Here is a 17,705-nt window from a genome sequence, read left to right as displayed (position 1 = left end):
GAATAATATAGCTAACCATCCTACGATTATATGAACAAGAGTAATAAACGATATATGCAAACATAGCGTTATATAATGAAACTGAACACCACATAACATGTGAAACAATTACCAACCATTCAATGTTATAGTACTTCAGTTATAACTTTCAAAATTAACCATTAAATGTTATATTAACCTTAACCATAACATGGACTCTGGATGCGAGGTTATAGTAACCTCGACTATAAGTTCAACCTATACAACTTGAAGTTATACTTACCTCAACTATAACCTTGACACAAAACGCAAAGTTATACTAGTTCCAACCATAACCTTGAGCCATAAATCACAGGGTACGTTATTTCCAGCCATAACCTTATCTCGTACTTCAATGTTATAGTAGCTCAGCCATAACTAGAGTAACTACCCAAAGTTGTATTAACTTTAGCTATAACACATGAATCATCATCAAGGTTTTACTAGCTTTAGCTATAACTTTGGAGAGAACTCTTGGCCGCCTATCATGCCGCCCCTAGGGTTTATTCGTCAACCCTAATTGCGCTCATGATACCCATAATTTAATGCATAAGCAACATATGATATATAATTATTACATAAAAACATATACGAACATGTGAAACATATTTAATCATGATAACAAATAATCAAACATGCACCAATCATGCAAAACAATCATTAAATCATATTAATTACATCAATTGGCATAAACACAATTAAAAGAGAAACACCTAGATACCTTATTAAGCAAATAATCCTAAAGATCGTCTTCAACGATGTAAACGTCCTCTCCAGGAGCAACTTCCACGCCTTCATAAAATCATCCACGTGCCAAAGATAACAAATCTAATAAATATACTAACTATATACATAAAAACTATAAAAACTATAAAACTATGTGAAAACATTAAACTTACGAAGAAGATAGATAAATCCAAGAAGTAGGATCGATCTAAGCACGAAAGATGATGAAGGAAGGAGGAAGAGGCGCGGCACGAAACCCTAGAAAGGGTGGAGGCACACGGCACAAGGGAGGAAGAGAGGAGGAGAGAATTAGGTTTAGGGTTTTGAGAATTATGAGAAAAGAAAAGCAAGGGTTTGGTTTTCCCTCATATTTATAGAGAAGCTCATGGGTTTATTCTAGGTTTAGGCCCAAAACTCACCAATCTACACCAAAAACACGTGAGACCCAAGGGAGGAGCGGGTCTTCATCGTTTTTTCGAGCCCAACGAGCCCAAAATATGTAATACTCCGTATTTTGATAATAAATTGTGAAAGTAATTTATATAATTTAATAATTGATTAAATGACATTTCTAATAATAAATACAAGTAAGACGTTAATTAAATAATAAATTAAGTGTACAATTCGGGAATTGGGTTTAGCTAATATAATATGGGCCGTGTGTCATGGTTATATGGACCGAAATTTATTAATCTAGTATGAGCATGGTCGGGAGTTGTTTCGGGATTTAATATAAATAATAATAAGGAAATAATAAAATATAAATAAAGGTAAAAGGTAATAATAATTGTATCTATAATAATATTAAATAAATGTAATAAAAATAATAGAATTAGTAAAGTAGTAAGTGAAAGTCCTACCTATGGTAAGAATAAATATGTAATTATATTAATTATATTAGTTAATCCTATAATAATTGGAATAAGGAAATAGTTCTTAGTTTCCTAATCAAAGTCATATGCTCTCTAATTCGAGACTATAAATATACAAAAATCTGAAAAGTAATTCATAAAAAGAAGAACGGAAGAGATCTAAAAGAAAGAAGAATAAAATTAAGGAAGAGAAAAGCAAAGGAATTAATTCATTATCGCCTCAAGGTAATATTTCAGACCGTCTTATGTATATACTTTGCGATATTATAACTTAGTATCTAGACCACCATAGATCAGACCTTAAGTACCGTTGTGACCGTGGACCACGAAGGATTTACTAGGACCCTTCGTTGACCGTTGTTGACCACCGTGGTGGTTGGAGGCGGGTTTTCGAGGATACATGGTGAGGGTTGTGCGAGTTTGAACAGGGGACTTCGACCCCAATACGAACCCTTAATTGGACTCGACTTGACCTTGGTACGGAGGGAATAGAACCTAGTGGTTGGGTCGACCATATTGGTGGGTGTTGGGGTGGTAAAGGTGGCGGTTTGTGGCGGTGGTGGCTGGCATAACGCGAAAACAGGGGAATGGTTCTTGTATTGTTTCTGCCGGTGTGGGGTTGTTGTCGGGGTGTTGCTAATGGGTCCGGTTTGGTGTAGTGGTGGGTCGACGGTTGTGGGAGGTTCTGGGAGGTCAAAAGGGTGGCGTATGGTGGCTGCCAGTGGGTAGTGTCGGCTGTTGTCGTTCTTGTTGTTGTCGGGAAAGGGTTGCTATGGCGAGGGTCTGGTGGTCGTGGGAGGAGGTGTTACTGGTGTCGAGGGTTTTGGTGGTGGTAGAAGGGGTTGAGGTGGTGCTTCTAGTGGCTCATGATGGCGGTTGGGTGGCGAATTTGTTGAGTGAGCTGTTTACGTGTCGGGTTTTCGGGGGTTGGTTAGGGCGTGTGCATGGGGTTTTGCAGGTAGAGTTTTAGCCGGAGTTAGGTGGTTGACGGGGTTGTCTGTGGTGCAGGCTAGGGTGTGGTTGGATTGGGTGCTACCGACGGTGGCTGAGGGTGTCGTGGGAAGTGGCTTAAGGTGTGGTGTTGGACACGGGTTTTGCCGTGTATAATGGGTGTGTATGTGGGTTTGTTTCACGTGTTCTAATCATTGGTGGTTTGTATTGTTATCACGAGTTCTTTGGTGGTTGGGTTTAGTTTGACTTATTTGCTTTAAGACAGGTTTTACCTGGATGAATCGGGATTGAGTTTGAATCGGGTTTTAATATTATAGACCTTTAATAATAATAAATAATTAATTTGAATAAGGAATATAATTTATAATTATTAAATAAAAATAGAAGGTAATAATTAATAATTGGAAATTATAATAATTTGTATAGGTTACGGAATTGGTTGAACGGATTTATTGAAGAATAATAATTCTAGTTGATTGCTTTTATTGGATTGCTGATCAGGTAGGATAACTACTCAACTTGTCTTGCTATTTATTTGATAAGAGGAATTGTGAAACTGTGTGGATAATTACCATTGGATGAATTGTCGGATGTGAATTATATGTTATGGAATTATTGTTGGAATATGTGTCCTCCGACAATAATGCGATCACAACTGTTGATCATGATGATCACATGTTTAAGTCTCATTATATAGAATACAATTGGGAAGTAATATTTTATTGTCAACTGGTCCACACATATCGGTAATGATTGGCTGACAAGAGTTTGACATTACTGTCGTGGGACGGTGGTGACCAGTTGATCCCCTTAGGTCATACCTAAAGGATAACACTCTTAATTGATCATTTAATTGATCGTATGATGATACGGGTCAATTAAATTTCTTAAAAATTGACGGACGATTTTGTAAGTATTATTTACGTGTCTCATTGAAATTTGATTAAATAAGATACGGTCTAAGTAATCGAACGGTTTCATTACTTAGATGAAATTATTGTTTAAAGAAACAATTGCAATTGAATGAATAAATTATTATAAATACAAGTTGTTGTGATTTATAATTGGTAAAATATTTTGGTACAAGTAATTGTGAATTACTAAGTCAATTTTTGTATATGACGTATTTTTATTAATACGTTGATTTTTAATATGTTAAAAATACATAACAATTTTATGTGACATGTGACATGTGACAAATTGACAAAAAATAAAATGGAGCCCATTTTATATGTACCGAAATTAAGAGGAGGATTAGGCAAATATTGTGTTGATTATGTTAGTGGTAAACATAATCATTTCCTACCAAACATAGCCATGCAACACTACTTTCTTTTGTGAAGACCTCCTAGTGCATGCATTGGTCCCTTCTCTTCCCCCCTTACCCGGTTTTTCATGGAGCAAAGCCAAGGGTTTTTGCATTATAATTTATCTTATACACTACATTAAAAATTAGTGTATTAGCTCATTATTCATTCATCTAAAATTAGAGTTTTAGAAAGATAAAAACTTCCTTCTCCTCCTTCTCTCTTGACCGAAATAATAGAGAGACCAAGTAATATTTTGGGTCAATTTTTATACAAAATTAGTATTATTCTAGTAATAATAATATTAGTTTTATTAAGTTGTTATCTTGGGTATATTACTTTTGGGAGGGATTCTCTTCTTGAATCCTTGTTCATCCAATTAAGGAAAGCTCAAGAACAAGGGAGTAGGTGAACTCTCTTGTGCCCTTTGATCCGAAAATATCAATGTAAGATGATGATTTCTTCTTTAATTATATTTTGTTTGCATGCATAAGATCACCCTTTAATTTTATGACTAAATTAAAATTATAACATATATGAATATGTTGAGTAAAGAGATCTAGATTTCTAACAAGCGGTATCAGAGCCTTGGTTGTTTGCATGCAAATCGGTTATAGTTTTTCCGAGTTATACGATTAACATATAAAACTTATAAATTTGTGTTATTATGATATATCACGAAATAAATTAATGCGTGTTAAAGTTTCTGGTCCTAAAGTATTTTTAGGATATTTTGGTTAATTTATGGATTTTTATTGTTCATCTTATAATATAATGGCATTAAAAATGTGATTTTATGATTAAAATGTCATTTTCGGACTAAAATTAGCTAAACTTTGAATTTTCCAGTGATTTTTGGATAGGTTATCACATGTTTTATTTTTAGATGACCTGTAAATTGTCAGAATTTTTGGAGTTATTATGCGCGAAATATGGATTTTTCATGTTTAAAATCGGATTTAGAAGAAAAATAGGTTAATATGAGATAAATTTCGAATCTGGTCATAGAAATTTAGTATGTTGTCACATGCAATTTTACAAGATGTGTGTAAAATAATAGGCTATATTGAAGTCTTCATGCATGATTTATGAATTTTTAATGAAAAATAGCATGTTAACAAGGTTGTCAATCATATTAACATAGCAAAACATGATGAATAAATGAATATGATTAACAATAATTAAAAAGGGATTAAGAGAATTATACCTACTAATGATTCCAAAATAAAGCTAAGAATAATAGAAGTACTTGATGAATGATTGGAAGGTTGTCAATCTCCCAATAATAACCCAAATAATCTTCAATTTCCCAAAATAAAAGATGAACAAAAGAGAAATTAAGGAAATGAGATTTGTATTAATATTTGATTAGAAGTTGATTACAAGATTAAGAAGAGATGAGAATGATATAAACTACACTAAAGATTGATAAGAAGAACATAATTGATCTAATTAGACTAATGGGGTATTTATAAAGAGGATTAGGTGCACAAATTAGGGTTTACTAAGGGCTTAAATGACGATTAAGTCCTTGAGGAATCGCTCCTCTCAGAAAAGATGCGAGTCTCCTTTTTGTCTGTCTTTTACAAATATGCGCATCTTTCATGGAGGGAAGAAGAGGAAGTATGGGCCTGTAAGAGAATCCGAGCGTCCAAGGGGTCGGGACGGGCGGATTCTGGGGTGGCTGGACGAGCGTCTTGATGGCTCGACGAGCGGATTGGGGTGTGGTTGGACGGGCGTAACTATGGCAAAGACGCTCGGATCTTTGGAGTCCTGGACGGGCGTCATGCTATTGTGGACGAGCGGATTAGGGTGTGGTTGGACGGGCGACCGTATGGCAAAGACGCTCGGATCTTTGGAGTCCTGGACGGGCGTCTTGCTATGCTGGTTGAGCGCATCTCGTCACAACTTTTCTTTTCTTCTTTTCTTCCTCTCTTCTTCCAATAATCCTCCGGGATTTAGTCGGGGATGAAAGGATTTCTTCATCATTGCCCATCTACTACAATATGTACAAAGGCCTTCTAGTCTTGTCTTCTCTTTGATGCTTGGTCATTAGATTCGATCAATTTAGCTCTATTTTGCCACGAAAATGCAAGGTTTCCACTCCTCTCCTACCAAGGAAACAAAACCTCAGAATATGCAAAACAAAGGACTAAAGATAGTAAATGACCCAAATATGCACTAAAACGCATAGGAACGAGGCTAATACGGGGACTAAATATGCTCAAATAATGGTCACGTCAGTCACAAGGACAAACGATTCACACAACGAGTGACAATGACATGAACAATTGTTTAACACAACGAGTCACAAGAACTAATTAACAAGGACAAATGCTTCACACAACAAGCTATAATGACTAATGAACAAGGACAAATGGTTCACACAACGAGCCACAAGTACTAAAGAACAAAGACAAAAGGTTCACACAATGAGGCACAAAGACTAATGAAAGAGGGCAAATGGTTGACACAACGAGTCACAATGACAAGGACAAATTGTTAACACAACGAGTCACAAGTACAAATGAAAAAGGAGAAATGGTTCACACAACGAGTTATAATGATTAATGAACAAGGACAAATGTTTAGCACAACAAGTCACAATGACAAGGATAAATGGATCACACAACGAGTCACAACGACTAAAGTACAAGGACAAATGGTTCACACAAGGACTAATGAACAATGACAAATGGTTCGCACAACGAGTTAAAAGGACAAGGATAAATGGTTCACACAGCGAGTTACAAGGACTAATGAACAAAGACAAATGGTTCACACAACGAGTCACAAGGATTAATGAACAAGGACAAATGGATCACACAACGAGTCACAAGGACTAGTGAACAAGGACAAATGGTTTACACGACAAGTCACAATGACAAGGACAAATGAATCACACAACAATTCACAAGGATTATGAAAAAAGACAAATGGTTCACACAACGAGTCACAAGGACTAATGAACAAGGGACAAATGGTTCCCACAGTGAGTCACAAGGACTAATGAACAAGGACAAATGGATCACACAACGAGTCACAACGACTAATGAATAAGGACAAATGGATTACACAATGAGTCAGAATGACAAGGACAAATGTTTAACACTATGAGTCACAAGGACTAATTAACATGGACAAATGGTTCACACAACGAGTCACAAGGACTAATGAAAAAAGACAAATGGTTCACACAACGAATCACAATGAGAAGGATAAATGGTTAACACAGTTAGTCACAAGGACTAATGAACAAGGAAAAATGGTTCACACAACGAGTTATAATGACTAATGAACAAGGACAAATGGTTAGCACAACAAGTCACAATGACAGGTACAAATGGATCACACAACGAGTCACAACGACTAAAGAACAAGGACAAATGGTTCACACAATGAGTCACAAGACTAATGAAGAACGACAAATAGTTCGCACAACGAGTTATAAGGACAAGGATAAATGGTTCACACAGCGAGTTAGAAGGACTTATGAAGAAAGACAAATGGTTCACACAACGAGTCAACAGGATTAATGAACAAGGACAAATGGTTTGCAAAACAAGTTACAATGATAAGGATAAATGGATCACACAACGAGTCACAATAACTAGTGAACAAGGACAAATGGTTTACACGACAAGTCTCAATGACAAGGATAAATGATTCACACAACAAGTCACAAGGATTATGAAAAAAGACAAATGGTTACCACAACGAGTCACAAGGACTAATGAACAAGGACAAATGGTTCCCACAGTGAGTCACAAGGACTAATGAACAAGGACAAATGGATCACACAATGAGTCACAAGGACTAATAAACAAAGACAAACGATTCACACAACGAGTCACAATGACAAGGACAAATGTTTAGCACTATCAGTCACAAGGACTAATTAATATGGACAAATGGTTCACACAACGAGTCTCAAGGACTAATGAAAAAAGATAAATGGTTCACACAACGAATCACAAAGAGAAGGATAAATGGTTAACACAGTTAGTCACAAGGACTAATGAACAAGGAAAAATGGTTCACACAAGGAGTTATAATGACTAATGAACAAGGACAAATGGTTAGCACAACAAGTCACAATGATAAGGATAAATGGATCACACAACGAGTCACAACGACTAAAGAACAAGGACAAATGGTTCACACAACGAGTCACAAGGACTAATGAAGAACGACAAATTGTTCGCACAACGAGTTATAAGGACAGGGATAAATGGTTCACACAGCGAGTTACAAGGACTTATGAACAAAGACAAATGGTTCACACAACGAGTCGCAAGGATTAATGAACAAGGGCAAATGGTTTTCAAAACAAGTTAGAATGACACGGACAAATGTTTAACACTAAGAGTCACAAGGACTAATTAACATGGACAAATGGTTCACACAACGAGTCACAAGAACTAATGAAAAAAGAAAAATGGTTCACACAATGAATCACAATGACAAGGATAAATAGTTAACACAGTTAGTCACAAGGACTAATGAACAAGGAAAAATGGTTCACACAACGAGTTATAATGACTAATGAGCAAGGACAAATGGTTAGCACAAAAATTCACAATGACAAGGACAAATGGATCACACAAAGAGTCACAACGACTAACGAACAAGGACAAATGGTTCACACAACCAGCCAGAAGGACTAATAAAGAACGACAAATGGTTCGCACAACGAGTTATAAGGACAAGGATAAATGGTTCACACAGCGAGTTACAAGGACTAATGAACAAAGACAAATGGTTCACACAACGAGTCACAAGGATTAATGAACAAGGATAAATCGTTTGCAAAACCAGTTACAATGACAAGGACAAATGGATCACACAACGAGTCACAAGGACTAGTGAACAAGGACAAATAGTTTACACGACAAGTCACAATGACAAGGATAAATGATTCACACAACAAGTCACAAGGATTATGAAAAAAGACAAATGGTTCACACAATGAGTCACAAGGAATAATGAACAAGGACAAATGGTTGCCACAATGAGTCACGAGGACTATTGAACAAGGACAAATGGATCACACAACGAGTCAGAAGGACTAATGAACAAGGACAAATGATTCACACAACGAGTCACAATGACAAGGACAAATGTTTAACACTATGAGTCACAAAGACTAATTAACATGGACCAATGGTTTACACAACGAGTCACAAGGACTACTGAAAAAAGATAAATGGTTCACACAACGAATCACAGTGACAAGGATAAATGGTTAACACAGTTAGTCACAAGGACTAATGAACAAGGAAAAATGGTTCACACAACGAGTTATAATGACTAATGAACAAGGACATATGGTTAGCACAACAAGTCACAATGACAAGGACAAATGGATCACACAAAGAGTCACAACGACTAACGAACAAGGACAAATGGTTCACACAACCAGCCAGAAGGACTAATAAAGAACGACAAATGGTTCGCACAACGAGTTATAAGGACAAGGATAAATGGTTCACACAGCGAGTTACAAGGACTAATGAACAAAGACAAATGGTTCACACAACGAGTCACAAGGATTAATGAACAAGGTTAAATGGTTTGCAAAACAAGTTACAATGACAAGGACAAATGGATCACACAATGAGTCACAAGGACTAGTCAACAAGGACAAATGGTTTACACGATAAGTCACAATGACAAGGACAAATGATTCACAAAACAAGTCACAAGGATTATGAATAAAGACAAATAGTTCACACAACGAGTCATAAGAAATAATGAACAAGGACAAATGGATCACCCAACGAGTCACAAGGACTAATGAACAAGGACAAATTGATTACACAATGAGTCACAAGGACTAATGAACAAGGACAAACGATTCACACAACGAGTCACAATGACAAGGACAAATGTTTAATACTACGAGTCACAAGGACTAATTAACATGGACAAATGGTTCACACAACGAGTCACAAGGACTAATGAAAAAAGACAAATGGTTCACACAACGAATCACAATGACAAGGATAAATGGTTAACACAGTGAGTTACAAGGACTAATGAACAAGGAAAAATGGTTCACACAATGAGTTATAATGACTAATGAACAAGGACAAATGGTTAGCACAACATGTCACAATTACAAGGACAAATGGATCACACAACGAGTCACAACGACTAAAGAACAAGGACAAATGGTTCACACAACGAGTCATAAGGACTAATGAAGAACGACAAATTGATCGCACAACGAGTTATAAGGACAAGGATAAATGGTTCACACAGCGAGTTACAAGGACTAATGAACAAAGACAAATGGTTCACACAAAGAGTCACAAAGATTAATGAACAAGGACAAATGGTTCGTATAACGATTTATAATGACAAGGACAAATGGATCACACAACGAGTCACAAGGACTAATGAGCAAGGAGAAATTGTTCACACAATGAGTCACAATGACAAGGACAAAGGGTTAACACAACGAGTCATAAGGACAAATGGTTCACACAACGAGTTATAATGACAAAAGCACAAGGACAAATGGTTAGCACAACAAGTCACAATGACAAGGACAAATGGTTCACACAGCGAGTTACAAGGACTAATGAACAAAGACAAATGGTTCACACAACGAGTCATAAGGATTAATGAACAAGGACAAATGGTTTGCAAAACAAGTTACAATGACTAGGACAAATGGATCACACAACGAGTCACAAGGACTAGTGAACAAGGACAAATGGTTTACACGACAAGTCACAATGATAAGGACAAATGTTTCACACAACAAGTCACAAGGATTATGAAAAAAGACAAATGGTTCACACAAAGAGTCACAAGGAATAATGAACAAGGACAAATGGTTGCCACAGTGAGTCACAAGGACTAATGAACAAGGACAAATGGATCACTCAACGAGTCAGAAGGACTAATGAACAAGGACAAACGATTCACACAACGAGTCACAATGACAAGGACAAATGTTTAACACTATGAGTCACAAAGACTAATTAACATGGACCAATGGTTCACACAACGAGTCACAAGGACTAATGAAAAAAGATAAATGGTTCACACAACAAATCACAGTGACAAGGATAAATGGTTAACACAGTTAGTCACAAGGACTAATTAACAAGGAAAAATGGTTCACACAACGAGTTATAATGACTAATGAACAAGGACAAATGGTTAGCACAACAAGTCACAATGACATGGACCAATGGATCACACAACGAGTCACAACGACTAAAGAACAAGGACAAATGGTTCACACAATGAGTCACAAGGACTAATGAAGAACGACTAATGGTTCGCACAACGAGTTATAAGGAAATGGATAAATGGTTCACACAGCGAGTTACAAGGACTAACGAACAAAGACAAATGGTTCAGACAACGAGTCACAAGGATTAATGAACAAGTACAAATGGTTTACAAAACAAGTTACAATGACAAGGACAAATGGATCACACAACGAGTCACAAGGACTAGTGAACAAGGACAAATGGTTTACACGACAAGTCACAATGACAAGGACAAATGATTCACACAACAAGTCACAAGGATTATGAAAAAAGACAAATGGTTCACACAACAAGTCACAAGGACTAATGAACAAGGATAAATGGTTCCCATAGTGAGTCACAAGGACTAATGAACAAGGACAAATGGATCACCCAACGAGACACAAGGACTAATGAACAAGGACAAATTGATTACACAATGAGTTACAAGGACTAATGAACAAGGACAAACGAATCACACAACGAGTCACAATGACAAGGACAAATGTTTAATACTACGAGTCACAAGGACTAATGAAAAAGGACAAATGGTTCACACAACGAATAACAATGACAAGGATAAATGGTTAACACAGTGAGTTACAAAGACTAATGAACAAGGAAAAATGGTTCACACAATGAGTTATAATGACTAATGAACAAGGACAAATGGTTAGCACAACAAGTCACAATTACAAGGACAAATCGATCACACAACGAGTCACAAGGACTAAAGAACAAGGACAAATGGTTCACACAACGAGTCATAAGGACTAATGAAGAACGACAAATGGATCGCACAACGTGTTATAAAGACAAGGATAAATGGTTCACACAGCGAGTTACAAGGACTAATGAACAAAGACAAATGGTTCACACAACGAGTCTTAAAGATTAATGAACAAGGACAAATGGTTCGTATAACGAGTTATAATGACAAGGACAAATGGATCACACAACGAGTCACAAGGACTAATGAGCAAGGAGAAATTGTTCACACAATGAGTCACAATGACAAGGACAAAGGGTTAACACAACGAGTCATAAGGACAAATGGTTCACACAACGAGTTATAAAGACTAATGCACAAGGACAAATGGTTAGCACAACAAGTCACAATGACAAGGACAAATGGTTCACACAGCGAGTTACAAGGACTAATGAACAAAGACAAATGGTTCACACAACGAGTCACAAGGATTATTGAACAAGGACCATTGGTTTGCAAAACAAGTTACAATGACAAGGACAAATGGATCACACAACGAGTCACAAGGACTAGTGAACAAGGACAAATGGTTTACACGACAAGTCAAAATGACAAGGACAAAAGATTCACACAACAAGTCACAAGGATTATGAAAAAAGACAAATGGTTCACACAACGAGTCACAAGGAGTAATGAACAAAGATAAATGGTTCCGACAATGAGTCACAAGGACCAATGAACAAGGACAAATGGATCACACAATGAGTCAAAGGACTAATGAACAAGGACAAATGGATTACACAATGAGTCACAAGGACTAATGAACAAGGACAAACGATTCACACAACGAGTCACAATGACGAGGACACATGTTTAACACTATGATTCACAAAGACTAATTAACATGGACCAATGGTTCACACAACGAGTCACAAGGACTAATGAACAAGGACAAATGGTTGCCACAGTGAGTCACAAGGATTAATGAACAAGGACAAATGGATCACACAACGAGTCAGAAGGACTAATGAACAAGGACAAACGATTCACACAACGAGTCACAATGACAAGGACAAATGTTTAACACTATGAGTCACAAAGACTAATTAACATGGGCAAATGGTTCACACAACGAGTCACAAGGACTAATGAAAAAAGATAAATGGTTCACACAACGAATCACAGTGACAAGGATAAATGGTTAACACATTTAGTCACAAGGACTAATGAACAAGGAAAAATGGTTCACACAACGAGTTATAATGACTAATGAACAAGGACAAATGGTTAGCACAACAAGTCACAATGACATGGACAAATGGATCACACAACGAGTCACAACGACTAAAGAACAAGGACAAATGGTTCACACAAGGAGTCACAAGGACTAATGAAGAACGACTAATGGTTCACACAACGAGTTATAAGGAAATGGATAAATGGTTCACACAGCGAATTACAAGGACTAACGAAGAAAGACAAATGGTTCACACAACGAGTCACAAGGATTAATGAACAAGGACAAATGGTTTACAAAACAAGTTACAATGACAAGGACAAATGGATCACACAGCGAGTCACAAGGACTAGTGAACAAGGACAAATGGTTTACACGACAAGTCACAATGACAAGGACAAATGATTCACACAACAAGTCACAAGGATTATGAAAAAAGACAAATGGTTCACACAACGAGTCACAAGGACTAATGAACAAGGATAAATTGTTCCCAAAGTGAGTCACAAGGACTAATGAACAAGGACAAATGGATCACCCAACGAGTCACAAGGACTAATGAACAAGGACAAATTGATTACACAATGAGTTACAAGGACTAATGAACAAGGACAAACGATTCACACAACGAGTCACAATGACAAGGACAAATATTTAATACTACGAGTCACAAGGACTAATTAACATGGACAAATGGTTCACACAATGAGTCACAAGGCCTAATGAACAAGGAAAAATGGTTCACACAATGAGTTAAAATGACTAATGAACAAGGACAAATGGTTAGCACAACAAGTCACAATGACAAGGACAAATGGATCACACAACGAGTAAAGAACAAGGACAAATGGTTCACACAACGAGTCATAAGGACTAATGAAGAACGACAAATGGATCGCACAACGAGTTATAAGGACAAGGATAAATGGTTCACACAACGAGTTACAAGGACTAACGAACAAAGACAAATGGTTCACACAACGAGTCACAAGGATTAATGAACAAGGTTAAATGGTTTGCAAAACAAGTTACAATGACAAGGACAAATGGATCACACAATGAGTCACAAGGACTAGTCAACAAGGACAAATGGTTTACACGATAAGTCACAATGACAAGGACAAATGATTCACAAAACAAGTCACAAGGATTATGAAAAAAGACAAATAGTTCACACAACGAGTCATAAGGAATAATGAACAAGGACAAATGGATCACCCAACGAGTCACAAGGACTAATGAACAAGGACAAATTGATTACACAATGAGTCACAAGGACTAATGAACAAGGACAAACGATTCACACAACGAGTCACAATGACAAGGACAAATGTTTAATACTACGAGTCACAAGGACTAATTAACATGGACAAATGGTTCACACAACGAGTCACAAGGACTAATGAAAAAAGACAAATGGTTCACACAACGAATCACAATGACAAGGATAAATGGTTAACACAGTGAGTTACAAGGACTAATGAACAAGGAAAAATGGTTCACACAATGAGTTATAATGACTAATGAACAAGGACAAATGGTTAGCACAACATGTCACAATTACAAGGACAAATGGATCACACAACGAGTCACAACGACTAAAGAACAAGGACAAATGGTTCACACAACGAGTCATAAGGACTAATGAAGAACGACAAATTGATCGCACAACGAGTTATAAGGACAAGGATAAATGGTTCACACAGCGAGTTACAAGGACTAATGAACAAAGACAAATGGTTCACACAAAGAGTCACAAAGATTAATGAACAAGGACAAATGGTTCGTATAACGATTTATAATGACAAGGACAAATGGATCACACAACGAGTCACAAGGACTAATGAGCAAGGAGAAATTGTTCACACAATGAGTCACAATGAAAAGGACAAAGGGTTAACACAACGAGTCATAAGGACAAATGGTTCACACAACGAGTTATAATGACAAAAGCACAAGGACAAATAATTAGCACAACAAGTCACAATGACAAGGACAAATGGTTCACACAGCGAGTTACAAGGACTAATGAACAAAGACAAATGGTTCACACAACGAGTCATAAGGATTAATGAACAAGGACAAATGGTTTGCAAAACAAATTACAATGACAAGGACAAATGGATCACACAACGAGTCACAAGGACTAGTGAACAAGGACAAATGGTTTACACGACAAGTCACAATGATAAGGACAAATGTTTCACACAACAAGTCACAAGGATTATGAAAAAAGACAAATGGTTCACACAAAGAGTCACAAGGAATAATGAACAAGGACAAATGGTTGCCACAGTGAGTCACAAGGACTAATGAACAAGGACAAATGGATCACTCAACGAGTCACAAGGACTAATGAACAAGGACAAACGATTCACACAACGAGTCACAATGACAAGGACAAATGTTTAACACTATGAGTCACAAAGACTAATTAACATGGACCAATGGTTCACACAACGAGTCACAAGGACTAATGAAAAAAGATAAATGGTTCACACAACGAATCACAGTGACAAGGATAAATGGTTAACACAGTTAGTCACAAGGACTAATGAACAAGGAAAAATGGTTCACACAACGAGTTATAATGACTAATGAACAAGGACAAATGGTTAGCACAACAAGTCACAATGATATGGACCAATGGATCACACAACGAGTCACAACGACTAAAGAACAAGGACAAATGGTTCACACAATGAGTCACAAGGACTAATGAAGAACGACTAATGGTTCGCACAACGAGTTATAAGGAAATGGATAAATGGTTCACACAGCGAGTTACAAGGACTAACGAACAAAGACAAATGGTTCAGACAACGAGTCACAAGGATTAATGAACAAGTACAAATGGTTTACAAAACAAGTTACAATGACAAGGACAAATGGATCACACAACGAGTCACAAGGACTAGTGAACAAGGACAAATGGTTTACACGACAAGTCACAATGACAAGGACAAATGATTCACACAACAAGTCACAAGGATTATGAAAAAAGACAAATGGTTCACACAACAAGTCACAAGGACTAATGAACAAGGATAAATGGTTCCCATAGTGAGTCACAAGGACTAATGAACAAGGACAAATGGATCACCCAACGAGACACAAGGACTAATGAACAAGGACAAATTGATTACACAATGAGTTACAAGGACTAATGAACAAGGACAAACGATTCACAATGACAAGGACAAATATTTAATACTACGAGTCACAAGGACTAATTAACATGGACAAATGGTTCACACAATGAGTCACAAGGACTAATGAACAAGGAAAAATGGTTCACACAATGAGTTAAAATGACTAATGAACAAGGACAAATGGTTAGCACAACATGTCACAATGACAAGGACAAATGGATCACACAACGAGTCACAACGAGTAAAGAACAAGGACAAATGGTTCACACAACGAGTCATAAGGACTAATGAAGAACGACAAATGGATCGCACAACGAGTTATAAGGAAATGGATAAATGGTTCACACAACGAGTTACAAGGACTAACGAACAAAGACAAATGGTTCACACAACGAGTCACAAGGATTAATGAACAAGGTTAAATGGTTTGCAAAACAAGTTACAATGACAAGGACAAATGGATCACACAATGAGTCACAAGGACTAGTCAACAAGGACAAATGGTTTACACGACAAGTCACAATGACAAGGACAAATGATTCACAAAACAAGTCACAAGGATTATGAAAAAAGACAAATAGTTCACACAACGAGTCACAAGGAATAATGAACAAGGACAAATGGATCACCCAACGAGTCACAAGGACTAATGAACAAGGACAAATTGATTACACAATGAGTCACAAGGACTAATGAACAAGGACAAACGATTCACACAACGAGTCACAATGACAAGGACAAATGTTTAATACTACGAGTCACAAGGACTAATTAATATGGACAAATGGTTCACACAACGAGTCACAAGGACTAATGAAAAAAGACAAATGGTTCACACAACGAATCACAAGGAGTAATGAACAAGGATAAATGGTTCCGACAGTGAGTCACAAGGACTAATGAACAAGGACAAATGGATCACACAATGAGTCAAAGGACTAATGAACAAGGACAAATGGATTACATAATGAGTTTCAAGGACTAATGAACAAGGACAAACGATTCACACAACGAGTCACAATGACAAGGACAAATGGTTCACACAGCGAGTTACAAGGACTAATGAACAAAGACAAATGGTTCACACAACGAGTCACAAGGATTAATGAACAAGGACAAATAGTTTGCAAAACAAGTTACAATGACAAGGACAAATGGATCACACAACGAGTCACAAGGACTAGTGAACAAGGACAAATGGTTTACACGACAAGTCACAATGATAAGGACAAATGATTCACACAACAAGTCACAAGGATCATGAAAAAAGACAAATAGTTCACACAACGAGTCACAAGGAATAATGAACAAGGACAAATGGATCACCCAACGAGACACAAGGACTAATGAACAAGGACAAATTGATTACACAATGAGTTACAAGGACTAATGAACAAGGACAAACGATTCACACAACGAGTCACAATGACAAGGACAAATATTTAATACTACGAGTCACAAGGAC

The sequence above is a fragment of the Silene latifolia genome, chromosome X (genome assembly GCF_048544455.1).
Source record: "Silene latifolia isolate original U9 population chromosome X, ASM4854445v1, whole genome shotgun sequence".
Lineage (NCBI taxonomy): Eukaryota > Viridiplantae > Streptophyta > Magnoliopsida > Caryophyllales > Caryophyllaceae > Silene > Silene latifolia.
The sequence above is the reverse complement of the archived record's forward strand: the minus strand, read 5'-3'. Positions refer to the sequence as shown.